General features: G+C 38.8%; 1 long non-coding RNA gene across 1 annotated transcript; it reads right to left on the reverse strand.

Moving 5' to 3' along the window:
• Positions 1 to 1,254: 1,254 nt before the first annotated feature.
• Positions 1,255 to 4,195, reverse strand: LOC144019785 (uncharacterized). The gene is made up of 3 exons (XR_013283781.1): positions 4,011 to 4,195; positions 3,499 to 3,723; positions 1,255 to 1,637 (listed from the first exon to the last, which is right to left on the reverse strand). It is a non-coding gene; the product is annotated as an uncharacterized LOC144019785 (long non-coding RNA).
• Between the last annotated feature and the right edge of the window lie 10,173 nt (positions 4,196 to 14,368).

Consider the following 14,368-nt stretch of genomic DNA (forward strand, 5'->3'; position numbering starts at 1 on the left):
AGACCCACTAAAAGTATGTCATCAAGTAATGCAACTTGATCACCATCAGGGGAAAAGCTTCTAGCATTGGAATTTTCGAAAAGAGGAAGAAGTAGTAGTGCAGAACAATCAGCATTTAGAGCAGTTCTTAATTGTAAACCTTCCACTTACTTCTACACAAAACACTGAACATACAGTATGAATGTGAATGTTTAGTTTTGTTTTTGTTTTTTCTCCATGACCCACCCATGCTCAGACACGAGACCCCATAAAGCCTGGCCTGTCAGGACTCAAAAGTGTGGTGGTGGACCCAAATGCAGGAGGCGGACAAGTCAGGGAGGCAGAGGTGCGAAAATAGAGTAAATTTAATCAAACAAAACTAAAGTTGCAAACAGGGCTTGGTAACAAAGAATAACAAAATACCGAAGGGAAAAACAATACACGAGCAGACTTAACTATGGGAGCATGGACGTGGGGAAACAAGAACAATGAACCGACAAGAACTGAAGCGAAAACCGAAAACTAAGTACACACACTAATTGAGCACGATGAGACACAGCTGGGCAAGACACAAGTGGACGGGGATGCTGATTGGTTGACACATGAGGAAGGGCAGGCAAACACAGGTGGACATCAGTGAGGCTTAACGAGACTATGGAAGACAAGAAAAACAGAACATAAACATGACAAACTCAAAACCCAACAAAAACAAAGCAAAACGCACCCCAAACAGAACCCAAACATGACATGGCCTGTCATTAGTCACCTGTGTAACTGGAGCACCATTTGATTTTAGAACCCCTTCACACCCAAAAATCACCATGATGATGCATTCTTACCTCAACTCTTTCTTTTTTCTCCCCCTCCCTGCTAAACTCACTTTAAACCGCAGATGTGATTCTTTTGGACTAACCACCTGTCTGTATAAGATTTTCATCCAAATACTACATGATACAATATATTTTTTTTATGTTAGTCAATCACTGATTGCACATATACATAATTAATATAGTAATTAATAGTGCAGTTGTCTCAGTGCAAGTGTACCTAATGAAGTGTCCAGCAAGTCAAGTCACAACGATGCAGGTGGCAACGGAGTGATTTCCCAATTTGAATGCAAATAATAGTGCAAAGCAAAACTGGGCTTGTATTGTGTGGACAGAGTCAGGATTGTTTTGCATGTATTTACATTTTGGCTCCATTTGGGAGGCACCTGCGAGATGATATATGTAAGTTACACTTCTGGCCGACAAATGACACTTTAAAAACTGAAAATCCAATTGAAAAATCCCTTTATCTTACATTTAAGCAATAAACAGGATTAATGAGTGAAGACTTCGGGGAGGGTTAATTAACAACACATAAATGTGAATATACATCAGGAAGTGAATGACACTGACAAGAAAAGGAAACTAAACTACTATTTTCGAAGTTGGGTAAGTGAATAGGATTGGTGGAACAATAATCCTGTAAATTCACTTCTACTTGGTTTAATTCCCCCCCCAACATTGAGTGTTGAAGCTCAAATCCATACATTTGAGTGACATACTGTAAGCAGGGTTATTGCGTCCAACACTTCCTGGTAGAGGCGGGTCATGCAGGTGCTCCAAAAGCAATTTTCAACACGTCACCGTCCGTCAGGCTGCCAGGCGAGACCCCTGGGGACATTTCAGACGCGCACCAACATTTAACACACACACAAGAGTGACACAGTTATAACTCCAAATATGTGTATGTATGGGGAGGCCTGTTTATTTAATGCTTCATTCCAATTTATATTAAGTATAATGGGAGTTTAAAGTAGCGATAGACTGATATGTTTTTTTTTTATACCAATACTGATTATTAAAGGTCAAAGATGGCATATTTGGAGCAGATATTCCTTTTCACTAAAAGGCAAAATTTGAAAAAATACATACTCCAGCTCTTAAATTCTTTGAATTTTTAAGCATATGTTATTGAACAACTGTTAGGGTTCGTAAAATGTTAAGAGTTAAAAAAACAAAAAAACAACAAAAAAAAGAAGTTGTTTTAAAAAACGAACAAAAGGTTCAGGGATCTCGCAGGGGCAGCATGTCTTTAAAAATGACATAAAAACTTAATAGCTCCCAATTGTTTTCTACAGAAAATAAAGTTTTCCAAAATTTCAAAATATCTGAAATATTAAAATTGTACTAATTGGAGTACAAAAACAGAAGTTGCAGAGAGTTCCCAGGGTCAACGGCATCTCTGAAAATTTAAATAATTAGTCCCATGAAGTTAATACTTTTTCCAAATGGAGCTATTATCGGCCATATGATTCTTCAAAATGGCCAATGTCAATATTTGTCAAAATTCTGAATATTGGTGCCAATAACTGGCCCAGCCAAAAAGCGGTCTAACCCGAGTTTAAAATATTTGACTTATCGAGCCATTTTCAGCAGTGAAAAGTTTCTATTTTGTCCAGAATGAATTTAAGAATTTTTCATGTACAATTAACACCTTTAAAAACATGTTTTTTTTCCTACTTGCTGTCGACTGATGATGACATCACCTGTGCTGAGGAAGTAGCTAACGACCAATCATAGTTCATCTGTTTTCTCAGTTTAGTCGTTACCTACTTCCTCAGCACAGGTGTTGTCATCTTCTGTTGACAGTAAGTGGAAAAAAAGTGTTTTTAAAGGTATTAATTGGACATGAAAAATAATGAAATTAAACTCATTCTGGGCAAAATATTAACTTTTACTGCTGAAAATGGCTCAATTAGTCAAGTATCCCTAGATAATGGAGAAACAAATAGAAACATTAAGAAGGAGGCAGACTGCTGTTTGAGGAAAAACTGAAGTGTAAGGATTTATCTATTTATTTATTTATTTATTTTATATGAAAAGAATTATGCATCCAAGCTAGCTCTGGGAAAAAAAATAAATTATTGTGACTGATACTAAAATCACAATTAATAAACACAACCATTAATAATTCATTGATTTTGGGTGTAATACATTATTTGACATTATTTATATTAGTTTTCAACTTCTTCCTACTCCCTTGAACTTTTATTTTATTTTTAACTTTCTTTGTTATTTGTTTATGTGTTTATATATATATATATATATATATATATATATATATATATATTCAATAAATTTCAAACTAAACTTCAAACTATTTGGCCACTGAACATCCTATTTGAAAACATGAACGGCTCAAGGAGGGATCCTTGTGGGACGCCACCAAAAGAAAACCATGACGACAGAGTAAAACGTACAGCAATTTTGCAGCATTCCACTGCATTTATATTGAGGCTGAACAAGTAGCTCAGGTGACTTTTGTCACGGGTGTGGGATTCTCGATGTTGAATTGTCAGCACAAACACACGGAATCATAAAGAGGACTTGTAGATATGCGCCGTGGGGAAGCTTCCTATTTTTAAAGGAGGATTACTTATTAAAAAGCCACTAAATATTACATAAGTAGCCTGCGAATATATTGTACAACACATACTCAGACACACAAAGAGAATATATAGAAAGCTGGTACCCGATTCATCATTGAAGATTGATAGCGAGTCACGATCTTCGATCTCGGGGTTTTTCAATGTATATGGAATGTGTGTGCGTGTCCCTGCGACACAGATAGATTGGGTCCCAGGAAATAAATGGGTGGAGGTTCCTTTGACTGGGGGAGATGGATGGCCACTGTCAGCATGTTTATCTGCAAAGTTCCCCGACTGTCCACCGTTACCATATTCAAGAGTGTCACCACCTGGAAAAGAAACGGAAATGGTCGTAAAAATGAAATAAAAAGAAGATAGCGGAAGCTCCAAAGACCAACATAATCCATTCTGCGACGCAGGATGGCTTCCAAATTGTTTTAAATTCAAAGTTGGCTTCCCATAGGAAATCATCTAGTGTGAATTAATTTCTTCCAAGTCCATAAAGCTTTTAATAGTCGCACGGGCAAGGATTTAAGTAGAATTTCAACACTGTTAACTGTCATTAAGTGTAGACGTTAACCACAGTAAAAATACAAAATAAAGTGAAATTACTCACCAGTTTAAACCCGCAAAACACTGTATTCATTGGCAAGTTTGTGGCATCACAAAAAAAGCAAAAAGTGTATTTATCAACCTCGCCTGAAAAAAAAGCCAAAGGAGCGCGTTCCATAAAGCAGGAATTGATTGTCCATTCAGCTGACGGGACATTCGGCGTAATATAAAGCAGTCCTCTGCCATTAATCTGACAGCGGTTACTGTGTGCAATACAACGCATGACGCTGGAATTGCATCAGGTTTAGCCCGCTGGGCGACCAATCAATCACTGATGACGGTCAACGCATTGGAATGTTTCTTCCTTTCACACAAGGTCAGAACAGATTGTGACTGATGTGAAAAACGACAAGGGAGCGCTGGAATGCGCCCGAGCAATATTTCACGTGTTTGGAAGAAGCGTGTTGGTTCACTTGGGGACATTTTCGTAGAGCGTAAATTAGAATTAGTAATGGATTTGAATGAATTTGGTTATTAAGTGGTAAACTTAGGCGAGTCCACTGCCACAATAATAAACAGCATGCTATATGGTCAGTGTCTTTGATATTATTCATACTGTTATGACCGTCAGATGAATTCATTTAACATGTATGGCTGTGCTTTGCAGTGTTGTATACATTGTGTACATGATAGTAGCTCCAAAAGGTTGGACTCAGAGGAAAAGCCTTCGAAGCAACTATAGCAGCAGCATGGAGATCTTTGCAAACACTTTTAAGGGGAAGGCCTCCATGCATGATGGATGAGGAGATCAATGGAGGCCTTCTACACATCTTACAACTTTCGTTTTGGTTTTTAGGGGGTTTTTTTCTCTCTCCGCACCACCATTTTTTAGAGTGAATAAAAAATTGCAGTACAGAGAGAGGAGCCTCACACATTCTAGTGGGAAAATAAAGATAGAAGAGTTTGAAAATGTAATGATCAGTCAACAAAAGAGGTTTGGAAACTCACTGAATTGAAGATACACTTTTCCACAAAAGTCAGTACAAACTAGTCCTCACATTTTGTTGCTATTTTGTGATATGTTTTCATGGGGGTGCACAAGAAATGACACTTTGCTACAATATACAGCTTGTACAGTGACTGTCCCTCAAAATAATAAATAAGTGTACCCCTAAGTGATACATCCAAATTAAATGTACCGTATTTTCTGCATTATAAGGCGCACCTTCAATGAATGACATTTTAAAACTTTTTCCATATTTAAGGCGCTACAGTAGGCTGTGGTTACATTATGCATCCATTAGATGGTGCTGCGCTAAAGGGAATGTCAACAAAACAGTCAGATAGGTCAGTCAAACTTTATTAATAGATTACAAACCAGCTTTCTGACGACTCCATTCACTCCCAAAATGAATAAACAGCTGTTTTATTATTTTCTCTGAGGTAAAGTATTCGTATTAGCTAGCGATCCAAGATGGCGGGATCTTCTGTGCATGCGCGTCACCGATCGTGCAGGGTCACCGATAGCGTCTTGACAGCGAGACCTGTTGCGGCTCAATATTGATCCATATATAAGGCACACCTGATTATAAGGCGCATGGTCAGCTTTTGAAAAAATTGAAGGCTTTTAGGTGCGCCTTATAGTCGTGAAAATACGGTACTCACAGTTGGATTTATTTTGAAATGACAGCAAATTTAAGGCTATAAAAGCTATACACAGGCAGTCTTTTCTTTTTATGAAAACACAACATAAAATATTAAGGGTGTCCTCACCTTTGTGAGAAACTGTACTTTATTGTCTGCATGTATTGATCTCCACTTGTCAATGTCAATTGGATTGTTTTTGAAAAGAGAACATCCACCCACCAGTAATGGTCCTCCTTCCCGCTGAGGGAGACGTGCTGAGCAAATAGGAGCATTTTAACGCTTTGAACCTCGGTTGCCAATTAAAGACTGTGCATCTGTGCTTTTTCTATCCACTGTGAAGAGCGGGAAAAAACATTATTATTACCACTCCAGGGAAGCGTGATGATTTCTAATTTCAACTCCCACCGTCTCACAGAACAACGTGCTCTTTATAAATATTAGTAGCACATTTCGCTCACGTACACACAAATAGCAACAACGCATGAATTGCGTTTTTATAGGAATAGTGCAATCCAAGCTGACTAAATGTATCGATTACAGTGACTCCAAATAATGTACCGTATATCTATGTCCATCCATCAATACCAGCAACGGATGGTTATGGGCAGAACAATTACATGCTTGCCACTAGATGGCAATATTTTTTGTGACATTTTTGTTTTGGTGTTGTGTCAACTGATTTTTCAAATGCACAGCATGTGTTGGATCAATGAAGTTTCAAATATATTAACTATTTTTTGTTAATCTTTTTTTTTTTTAATTCAAAGGTGGAACCTGGAATCTGGGCCGACCTCTCTCGCGTATCGGTGGACTTGGGCCACTTCCTTGTGCCTGCTAACTAGCGGTCGCTAGCTAGCTGCTACTTCCATGATGAAGGGCTGTGTACAACTTAATTTATTAGAACTGATATAGTAGTACAGACGGTAGAGTTTCACAAACCAAAATGCTCAGCCAAATCACAAAATGATGGCGTTTAGTTGTTATTTCTTCCTTCTTCCAGCAGTAACACAATTAGGTTTCCCCAATAACTTGATTGCTTAGCAGTTTTCCGTTTCTTTAGCGCCAAACAGAGAGCTAATTTACAGCAGAAAAAACGAAGCCAATTATGTTTACATGACACAAGAAAACTACAAATTAGCCTTCTGCATCCATGCCAAGACTGCTCATGAACCGAAAATGGTACATGAACCGAGGCAATATTTCTTCAAAAATGTCTTTTAAGCAAATTGTTCATGAACTGAGGCACTGGTGAACCGAGGTACCACTGAAATGTCACCAATAGTCTTTTGCTGCCTTGTGCGGGATCCAAAATATTATTATTATTATTATTGTTATTATTATTATTATGCGATTGGCTGGGAACCAGTCCAGGGTGCCCCCCGCCTACTGCCCAGAGCCAGCTGAGATAGGCGCCAGCACCCCCCGCGACCCTTGTGAGGAATAAGCGGTCAAGAAAATGGATGGATGGATTATTATTATTATTATTATTATTATTGGAAGGTGAAAATGAATGAATGAGTGCTTTATCCATCCATCCATTTTCTTGACCGCTTATTCCTCACAAGGGTCGCGGGGGCTGCTGGCGCCTATCTCAGCTAGCTCTGGGCAGTAGGCGGGGGACACCCTGGACTGGTTGCCAACCAATCGCAGGGCACACAGACACGAACAACCATCCACACTCACACGCACACCTAGGGACAATTCGGAGCTCCCAATTAACCTGCCATGCATGTCTTTGGAATGTGGGAGGAGACCGGAGTACCCGGAGAAGACCCACGTGGGCACGGGGAGAACATGCAAACTCCACCCAGGAAGGTCCGAGCCTGGACTCGAACCGGAGACCTCAGAACTGGGAAGCGGACGTGCTAACCACTCGACTACCGTGCCGCCCTGAGTGCTTTATATATATTATATTTATATTGAGCTTAAAATCTATTTTCGACTGACATTCTATTACCATAACCAATCATTTATTTTTCAGTGAGCAAATTCACCGAGGGAATCAAATAATAATTTCTAGTGTTGTTCCGATACCGATACTGCATTAAAACAGTGGTATCGGTATCGGTGAGTATTCACAAGTAACATGCCGATACCATTAATTCCAAAGCTAATATAGAATTTTGGATGCATCATCTTGTGTCTTGCTGGTGCACAACATTCACTGGTATGTGACATGTTCACTGCATGCCGATCTAAGATATCCTATTGGCCCTTGAATGCTCTGAATCAATGGCAGGACAGCTTTTTCATGTTGAGGAAAAAAAAACCTTAAGTATCGGTATGGTATCGGTATCGGCCGATACTGCAAAGCTGGGTATCGGCATCGGTATCGGGGGCCAAAAAACGGTATCGGAACAACACTAATAATTTCCCCTCCACTGTATGTACAAAGGAAGGATTGTACTCGGAACAAGTTGCGATGTCAGTAAGTCATTCATTGCATCATCGCGTAAACAAGGTAGTGTTGCGTTTGACCAAAGGATGCATCATGAGTAACACATACAAACAGATGGAAATAACAGAAGAGCAGCTCACAGTACAAGATGGGGAAACCCCCACAGGCTTCGTCTGTAGGCCTCCAACAGAATTGATTGAAAATAAGCCTGCGCTCCATCAAAAGAGAAACTTCTAAAGCCTCCTATGAAATATAGAAAAGCCTCTTGAAGCGAAAGTAAGAGAGGTTCTCTGAGGAAGGCGCTGCCTGCGTTGTACTTTCGGAAAGCTGCAGGCTAAACTAAGGAGCAGAATGTTCTTTTGGGTGTACATACAAGCTACCGGCAGATTTTCACTTGTCCAATAACAGCTTTCCAAGTGAGGAGAAGGAATGTAGCTTAAGGGTGGTGAATTAGAGTAATACTATTTTATCAATGACAATAATAACTCGTAAAGCGATTATGTGATAATTGGCCGATTGGGAAAATGATACAACACAATACTTTTGTAAGAGAAAAAGGAATGCACACAAGAATGCAATTGAAGTAATTAGTGCTTTTCTCTAGTCTGATGATGGTGCACATATATTTGAGTATTACATTAGAAAAGCAAAACTAACACCAGTTACTAATTTAGCATAAGAAATGTAATTTTAAATTTTTATAATCAAAGTGTATCATGCACATTTAATGTCTCAAAGTTACCATAGTGGAATACCTTTCGCACGCACAAGCACAAGGAAATAAAAGAAAGAGGAAAAAAAAAGAAAAACACTAAGTAAGGTTTTCATCAGATGCTTAGATCAGCGATTTCCAGTTACTTTATGGGACATTAAGCATTTTCACATAATATCTATTATTTATTAGGGGTGTGTCAAAAAATCCATTCATAAAAGAATCGAGATTCTCATTTATTAATTGAATCGAATTGATATTAATATCCAAAAATAGATTTTATTTAAATTAGAAATGAAGAAGGGGAAAAGCCACTTGTGGCCCACATGCTGTTTTTGTGGAAAAACGCTCTTACAATACAAAATTAATAAATAAAAAAAATAAAAATAAAAAAAGACGCTTTAATGTCTCTGTCATTTTGTCTTGCAAAGCAGACTCGAGTAGATCATGACAATGTTGTGCATATCTGTAAATTGAAGCAGAAATCATTTGTCAATCAAATAATTTCGAATCGGAAATCGTTTAAATCGAGAATCGAAAATCAATTCTGAATCGAATCGTAGATCCAAAAATCGTAAGCGAATCGAATCGTGAGACAGTCAAAGATTCCCAGCCCTATTATTTATATTTACTTATTTTTCATATGTTTCTTTGTTTATCCATCTATGCAAGCGACACATAGTGACAGGCAGAACAATTACATGTTCTTCCACTAGATGGCAGAAGTCAGAATCTAACCTGCATAGCTAGCTGTTGCATAGCTTTGTGTTTAACTAAACAGGACCAAATTTCACACTTGAGATAGTACATTTCTGAGTAAATTGAAATGTCAGGATTTTTTTTTAATGTAAGGCTCAATAAAGATAGAGAAACATTTGCTTAGATATTCTTGAAGTCCACCTTGCAATTAAGTACACAATATTATAATTATTCTGAAAATTGCTCTCACTTCTCTACCCCAAAGAGTCGTCTAAGCAGCCCGACTATTCAGTCACAATCACCCAGCCGAGTAGCCTCAAAGGCAAAATGGTCTAAATCCGCCACATCTCCATCACATGACGGATTATGATGTATTACTGTCAGCTCGTGTCAAAAAAGATCGATGAGGCTCGGTCACAAGATGGAGTCTTTTTGGTGCGCACATCGAAGAGAACATCATAAGCAATAATGTCGTCGTTGGAAGAATTGTAAAAAGGTGCAATATGTTCAAATATTGTTCTGACAGGGACGCACACTCTGTTCTTTTGTTGAATGATAATTAGCATGGGTGAAAATCACATTTGACTCAACGAACCGGCTTCATTAATGCAGATGAAAGCACTACTAACGAATATCTTTTTCAAAGTGGCATCTTACTAAATGTAAACTAACTTACAACCTCGAGTATGAGATGTCCAAACTTGTGTTTGTGTCTCCAGCTTGCAGGTCAGTTAACATTTGGAGGGTCTGCAAGCCTGCTCACTGAAGAAGAACCCCCCATGGAGCAATAAATTTGATGAAAATTTTCAATCATTGCAAATATCATAGTTCAGTGGGGTGCATGAATCGCTGCGGTACGTTTCATAAGAGCCTTCAATATAGTGACGCATTCCCAGACTCATGTTTTTTCTTTTTTTGTTGTTGTGTTTTTACAGAACATGTAGGATGAACCTGCTCACATAAAATGAGGCGAACATCTCAGGAGGGGACATCATGGAAGAAACCTGCAGTATCCGACAGTACGTAGGCGTAATCCCCTGTTATGCATGAAACACAATAATAATGAGTTGTATCATTTGCAAGCAGCGTCTCGCGGAAGCGTGATGCCGTTCGTCCCCACCGCGTGACGTGCGCGTGAACTGAAAACCTGCCGCATAGCCGAGGGGCCGGCGTGTGACGGGCGCTCATCAAATCCCTTCCTCGATGTGAAAATCCTCACATTAAATTGAGGGAAGGAAGTAATCAGGTATTTCAGCAAGGTGTCTGCACCTGCAGGCAGACATTAAAAATACGACTATCTGGTGGAGTGGGAGTTTGAGAGGCTTCTGACATGTTTTCCTTTAGTGAGCTGATTAATGGAAGATCATTATGATGTCTGCCATATTAAAAGGCTATGATCAGAATTTCCCTGATTAGATGATAAGTGCTTTAGTAGGTAAAATGCATGCTGTCGGGTTGAAGACTAGGAATGGGCGATTTTTTATTTGTATTTTTTTTTTTTGGCGGTGGTGGGGGCGTGGCCATCCCCTCTTTAGCTGATACAGCATGTGATGATCTTATTAGGGCAACATGAGCTAAAAGACAGTATCTCATAAAAGTGACTACATTTGGACATTTTGACTTAGGGGTGTACTCACTTTTGTTGCCAGGGGGTTAGCTATTAACTGATTCACTCCCAGCCATTTTGACTGAAGCAACCCCCTTCGCTTCCAGCTGTTTTACTGGATTTTGACTGATTTTTCAAAGCACACAGAATATTGTGTCCTTTTGCTATAAAAACATGGAACCTACCTAAAGAAAGATTAGTCTCTTCTTTCATCAGGGGAAAAAAAGGATATTTGTATCTGATCTGTTTTGCAGCAATTAGCATTAGAATATAGCTAAGTTTCATCATTATTCACAAATCTATTTAGAAATGTTAGGAATTGAGCTTTTTTTCCCCAACATGGTCCTGGTCCTGCTCTGCTGCCACCTGCTGGCCGTTTGTGTAATAACGAACATTTCTTCAACTGTTCTTTGCAGTTGAGAGGCTGCATCAAAGCCTTCTATATGCTCTACCATTAAAAGACAACAACAACAACAAAAAAAAAACATATAAATACGTCTTTGGGACACTTAAAACATTTAAAATTTAAAATAGAACATATTTATACGTTTTTGGGAGCAAATGAGTCAATGGCTGTATTTGGAGTTATTTTGGGGGAACAATAAATTTACACTATTCCATGTCCCATGAAAAGATATAAATAATTACAGAAATATGACGGGTGTTCTCACTTTTGTATACATGGAACATGACATACTATTATCAACACCCTATCCTAATGCAGTAGTAAATAATTCTTTTTTTTATTTTTTTTAATTTTGTATTAAAAACACTTGTAATTGAATTAAATAGACATTTTCTGAAGAAAAAAAATTAATTAGATGTGTAAATTCACACTTGATGGATGGGCAGTCACTCCATACACCCACATATGTGTATACAAGCAATTCCAAAGCCAATTTTCCATAATGTGTCTGAATCTGATGTAGCGTTTGCTATATCTCATTTTTGTCAGAGCACTACTGAAACAAAAAAAAAAAACATCTGTCCATTTTTCTCAAGGCTAATCAAGTGATCCCTTGAAGAGGACGACATGCTGCCGTCCACCACATTGGTCTCAAAAGCTGGTGGGAAAATTTCCCACATGTCCGACATCAATCAGCCTCCAGGGGAGAGTGCCAACCATTCAGCGCAATCCGGACCCTACCCAACATGTGCGGTAGGTGATTTTGCGCTTGTGTGACGACGCCAGCTGCTCAGCAAACATCTCAGAAGGTGGATGGTGTAATTATCAAGACCACCTTTAGCGAACGAGTCTTTTAAAATGTTCATTTGATGGATCCGTTCCAATTATCGGCTAATGAAGCACACTCATCCACCGGATTGCAAAATAAGTCAGGAAGTGGAAGAGCTGTTCCCACACACAGACTATTATCATATGTATCTTCCAAAAAGTTTTGAGCCATCCTTCTAGCGCTTATCCAACAGTGCCAATGGTGACTCTCGTTTCTGTCGAAGGTCAGAAGATAAGACGAGGCTCAAGGGAAATTCAATGGTAGCGGCAAACATGGGCAGGGAATATTGTCTTTTTCTGATAAAAGTTATCACGCAGGATCTCATGCGCCTACCTTGTGTCTGTACAAAATATTTGCAGGGTGAGACAATCATCCAGTGACAGTTCTTTTTTTTTTTTCTTTTTTTTTTTTTGGCGCCCCAAAAGAAAACAAGACAAAAATCGATAGGCAAGCAAACCTTATTCTTCTCCCTGTTGTTATTGTGTTATCAAGAGCAAGTTGTGTGCGGTTTGGGGAACCAGTTGCATGTGTGCAACACTGTTTTGCATGCAAGTTTTTATTTGATTTTTATATATTTATTTTGTAAATATATGTGTATGTTTATCGATTTATTTTTAAATTATTTTTGTTATTATTTTATCATTATTCTCATCGTGCTCGTTCTCTCTCTGCCCCTGACGATATTCATGCATAGATATCTGATTGATGTGATGATACGTCCATTTTTGTTTGCAGACCCCCAAGCTACAGCTCGCAGACCCTTAGGAGTCCCCAGAACTTCCGTTTGAGAACCAATCATCTAACAATGAAAACCTTGTGATTTTTGAGCTTTGATTTGGGGCTAAACGAGGCATGACATCTATTAGAGCGAGGGCAACTTTTTTTGAGGACATGCAGTATGTATCTGAGTCAAGTATTTATCTGCTATAATAGCTTTAATTGGGTTTAAACAGAGTGCGCCCTGAAAAAGCCGACTCGGTGCTTCTCTGTCCTTCACATTGATTATCCTCTGCCGGTTGGGCCCCCATTCTTCTTTATTTGCATCGGCCTGAGTGCCTTTAAATGCTGAACAACTGATAAGAGGATGTTTTAGATTTAGAATGCCGCCGATAAGAGAAGGTTGCGGCCTTTTTTTTCCTTTTAGATGCGAGTCTTATCTGTCGTCTTTTGTGTGTTTGCCGCTTATCAATGATTCTTTTTTTCCCCCCATTTTGGGCAGGATTAGGGCAGATTTACGGAATTCGGCCCGTTAATGCTATCATGTCAGGGGGCCAGGCGATAACACTGACACCCGCTACATCTGTTTGTGAGACAACAAACTGCAGAAAACAGGTAACATTTTGTTCGTAATAATCTCCCGATAACTCAAAATGAGTTGATTGTGATTTAGGTGACTTTGAACACAAGTTTTATTTGTTGGTGCCAGACACACTGGCCTGGTTTCACAGCCTACAGGGATTTTTTTTTCTCCCCCTCCCATACACACACACACACACAACCTTGAATCTTTAACCTTAACAAAAAAGCAACAGGAGCAGTAGACCACTTCCGAGCACAAGAAATTGAGGTCATAATTCGCAGAGGAAAAGATGATTGGAAAAACACTTCCTGCTCCTACGAGTCTATTTCTGCTGTGACTTTAGGATGTTTGGGTCTCAACGTGAAAGAAAAGATGCAGCCTGCTTTCCTTCCGTTAATGGTTGTGATCGTTTCAAGTGTCATCTGATGGCTGTTCCGGTTTTATTTGGTATAATACTAAACAATATTACTGGTTGATTAAAATGTGAAGTGAAATTGGACTTGAAAACTAAATTAAATGACCATTAAAGTGATTAACTCATTTGCTCCCAATAACGTGTAAATACGTTTTTTATGTTCTAAGTGTCCCAAAGACGTATTTATACGTTTGTTTGTTTTTTTTATGCTAGAGCATACAGAAGGCTTTGATGCAGCCTCTCAACTGCAAAGAACGGTTGCAGAAATGGTAGTTATTACACAAACGGCCAGCAGGTGGCAGCAGAGCAAAGGAGTTGAACCAGGGCCATGTTGAAACCAAAGCTCAATTACTCACAATTCTAAATAGATTTGTGAATAATGATTAATAATTATCTATATTCTAGTGCTT

Source organism: Festucalex cinctus, chromosome 5 (assembly GCF_051991245.1).
Source record: "Festucalex cinctus isolate MCC-2025b chromosome 5, RoL_Fcin_1.0, whole genome shotgun sequence".
In the NCBI taxonomy this organism is placed as follows: Eukaryota; Metazoa; Chordata; class Actinopteri; order Syngnathiformes; family Syngnathidae; genus Festucalex; species Festucalex cinctus.